Source organism: Notothenia coriiceps, unplaced genomic scaffold (genome assembly GCF_000735185.1).
Source record: "Notothenia coriiceps isolate Sejong01 unplaced genomic scaffold, NC01 NC01_scaffold00036779, whole genome shotgun sequence".
In the NCBI taxonomy this organism is placed as follows: domain Eukaryota; kingdom Metazoa; phylum Chordata; class Actinopteri; order Perciformes; family Nototheniidae; genus Notothenia; species Notothenia coriiceps.
In genome coordinates this window covers 6696-11204 of record NW_011369480.1, presented here as the reverse complement: position 1 = coordinate 11204, position 4509 = coordinate 6696, and positions in this window count along the sequence as shown.

Genomic DNA, 4509 nt, shown 5'->3' with positions numbered 1-4509 from the left:
AAGCATTTCAGATAATATGGAATACTTAATTATAGCATTGATCACACATAGAGCTCAGAGTAAAGAGCACAGCTGCTGCTGACCGTCTGCGTGTATGAAGTGGGTCATTCTGGGCAGTATGGTGGTTAATCTCTAACCACAGTCAAACACCCTCAACACACACTCGCACGCACACACACTTCATAGTATAACCGTAAGTTAATGAGTTATGAGCCTCGGAAGGCCACTTAATATAGTTAAGGATAAGCCGCAAGAACACACACACAGACACACACACACACACACACACACACATACACACATACACTATATTCAGCTGTTGATATGGGGCTAGGCGTTGGCTTTCCAGTGTCTCCTCCCAGCCTCCCAAGTGACAAAATGTTTGTGTGTGTGACTGTGTGGGGGGGTCTGTTACCTCCCTTCTGTTTTGTCTCTTTTGTACAAAGCACAGTAACCTGATATCACGATGCTCTGAATACCGACTCTTTTCACACTCTTGCTGTGTTTTCTCCTAACTGTTCCACCTACATGCTGGAAGAAACGGATTCAATGCTAAACAGAACATTTGTAAAAGACATTTGTACCCAGTAAAAAATAATAACTCCATGCTCAGGAAAGGGGGAAATATAATTTGAGACAGACAGGTATGAGTGTCGGTGATAATAGGGCTGTCTGAGTGGGGCAGGTGTGAAACTCTGGCTCTTGTGAGAGACATTGTATTGTTGTGCAGAACTCTCCTCAGCTCTCTTTTCCTCCAGCTCCTTTCCCCCGTCACTTTAGTCCTCCTTGGTTACCGTGGGAACTGCGGAACAAAGCCCTGTGCCTATGTGGGATGTTTTGAACTCCATATCCTCTGGCCTGCTTTGAACACACACGTATACACAGACACACACCCTCGGCAGATTGTAATACTGAGAGTGAATTGATGCATGTTTATGACTGTGTGTGTGTTGTTGCTGACCCTGGTCAAACCTGTCCACAGTGCTTTATCGCCCAAATAACTGCCATCCACTGTGAGGAATGACTGCAGTTTGGTGTTTGTGTACTGGGTGCCCATTTAGATTTTTGATCCACTTAATGTACTGGTTGAGGCATTAAATTCAGAAATCCTTCACTTTCTGACGTCATCTCTTTTGATTTCAATGAGACTTTCCTGCAGGATAACCTATGAGAGTGTAAGAGCATGCTTGCTGAACAAGAATGACTACATTATAACGTATTGGGTTCTCCCTTCCCTGTAGTGTGTTCTATAGGTTTTTCTGTAAATGCTCTGCAAAGGCTCAAATCCCTGTGTTTCTCTCTAGTGACATCACTATGTTACACTCTTTCTAATGGCTAGTGCTCCAACCCACTGTACTTGATATGCTAAGGGACAGGCAGTTAACCAGAACAGACTGGGCTCTGGTGAAAAGGGTGAAAAGAGAAAATCTAGCTCTTTTTGAACATTAAAGCTTTAAAACAAGTCACAGTTGAGGCACCACATTTCAATATGAACCTGTAAATGAGCATATTAGGGCCCCTTTAACCATTTAGGATATCGTGCATGCGTGGGTCTGTTAATGTGAACATCCCCAGGCTTTTTGACTGGTAGAGGGTTTCAGCTGGGGGCTCAGAGACAGAGTGATAATGTTCCCTTTGTCAATAGCAGAACACTCAAAGAAAGCAGAGGAGTTACTATGGAGGAAGGAATGAGCCTTCCCTTGTCTGCCTGCTTCTGTCAGACTGTCTTTGAAAACGATCCGGCAGTAACATTTGGCAGTAGAATATCTTAAGAGCAACATATAAGACTTCGGCTAAAGGAAATGTAACATTATAGGTAATGCTTTTGTACATAACTGTGAGGCACAGAAGCATACTTATTCTCCGTTTGTTTTTACACATTTCATCCAGACTTTACACATTTGGCCAAAGCATAGATTGTCCTTTATTTGATTGTCACATTTAGATTAAGATCATATTGCAAAATGTGATTTCAAACATAACTGGCATCGCAGTAAGAGTAAGTGGCTTTAAATGTGACACATATCAAATATTGCCTTTCCCATTTGATCCAAAGCCTTGATATTCCTAAAGCTTTGTTTCACATATTGTGTCACCACTGCAGATCAGTTGTTCTCAGGAGGAGAGGGACATGTTGGGATTTAGATTTAAAGCGGAGAACATTGGTCACTCGGTTTAAGTGCGATCTGCTGTCAGTTGCCACCATTTGATTGATCCCGGATTAGAAATGTGGCACGATATAGTGTGTGTGTATAAATGGGCCATGCTGTATTGATTATCTGGTGTCAGCTTTTAGTATGACATGTTGCTGGTGATGTTGCGGGAGAATATGTATTGATCTGAATAGTCACTAGTATACATGCAAACTCATTGAAAGTCCAATGAATGCCTATTGTGATCATCCTTGACCTCCAGGCTGTGTGTGTGTTCCATGTGTGTACACTGCCAAACCGTAGCGCCACATGCGGGTCCAGGTGGTATACGAGAGTGTAACCAGATCTGCCTCATCTATCATTGAAAAGCAGCGAGTAAGCACTAAGCCTGGCATTAAACACATAACATAAAAACACCAACCTAAACATACAACAGAGCTATAGATTCACGTATCTCTTTCCTCCGCCTTCTAATAACTGCTAGCATCAAATATTGATGCTACAATTCTAATGGATAAAAACACAATCATCAAACTATGAAATAAGACTTTTATTGCTGAATATAGTACAGTTATTTCACACCATGATTGATTTAGTTATTCAAACAGCAGTGAACTATATTACACTTTTGTTAGATTCTGCAAATGAACTAATATCAAATATGCTGAGTCTAGGGATGCACCCATTTATCAGCAAAACATTGGAAATGGCCAATATTTGTGTTTTCGACTACAATCGGCTGTCTTCTTTCTTTATAGAAATATAGGATATTGGAGAATTCATCCTGTTTCAAAGATTTGACACAATTGAAGAAATAGAGCTGCAACAAGGAACAGGGAGCCGTAGGTGTACAGCAGTTGTTGAAAGAAGAAACCAATCAAATCGTCACATCATGTCACATGCAGTTCACTGTGATCCAATGCATGATGACCGTTGGCCTCCTTCAAACAGAAAGGCTCAGACCTCTGTGTCTTTAGTTCCGTTAGCTGTTATCCCAGTTAGCTGTATTAGCCATGGACAAACAGCTCATCTTTCACACTACTATGTCTGCATGGTATCCTCCTGCAAAGCTTTAGGGCAAAGAACAGCTCAGCCTAAATTGGTCATTTTGTTTAGCTTAGATGAATACAAGTTTAGCCAAGACTAACTAGAGCTATGACTGACTAGATAAGTCTGAGAGGGCTAGAATATATAAAGCCTTTTTGATTGTTTATATAACATTTGGTGTTATCACCAATGTAATATATAGGACACACTGAGGGAAGAATCTAAGAAGAGCAAGCTGCTTTTTTCTCTTAGAAACATGTCATGGAAAATGTCTATTGCTCTTTAGCAGTATATTCAGTGTTTAGATAATAGGTGTCATCACATACTCTTGTGTTTCAGCTGAGTGGCTTTAAAGACATCTGGTGGCCAGCCTACATGTTTTATTCACATAGTGCACTGACAGTAGTGTGTGTGTGTGTGTGTGTGTGTGTGTGTGTGTGTGTGTGTGTGTGTGTGTGTGTGTGTGTGTGTGTGTGTGTGTGTGTGTGTGTGTGTTAGATAGAGACTGATGTGGTCTCTCATTACCTGCTGGTGTATAGGCCAGTGTAACAGTATCTGCACCGCTAAACACACTACCTTATACCTGCTACTTGGTTATAACCGTAATGTAAAGTCATTATATTAACAATAATGAAGCTTTTTTTCATAGCACAACAGGATGCAGCTCAAAGTACTTTAACAATTCAGCACAAGACAAAAGAAGACTTTCAATTTGAGTCAGAGGTTAAAACATTTCAGCACACATTCAGCATGTGTACATGATACCTTCATGATCCCAAGAAAGTAAGAGCAAGAGAATACATCCAATCAAATAGCCTTAAAGTAAACAACAAATGACCCCCTCGGTAAAAGTAAGGCAGAAATAAGGCAACATTTATAAATATGTAAAAAAAAGAAAAAAGGGAATGTTGCTAATTAAAAGCAAAGAGGGAAAAAGTATGCTTCCAGCTGGAGTCTACAATAATTCTGCCTCTAACAGTTAAGTTCTCTTCTAAATCTAGGGGTACAAAGGGAAGTAACAACACACAAAATAACCGGGCGAAAGAAAAAGGAGAGGAAACTGAATGCTGAAGCCACAGTGAGGTTTTAATTAATACAAAAGTAAACAGGCTCACCAGCCAAATTGCAAAACAAACTTAACAGGTTAAACTAGGCCTCACATGCAGCCAGAGGAGAAGGAGAGAACAACTGCAGCAGAGGTTGCGCTAGACTTTTCCGCTGCCCGTCATTTTTAACGGACAGGATCGTAAAATCTCCGTCAAAATCCATTATTACCCGTCGGTCTGTACGCAACTGACAGGGGGGGGGG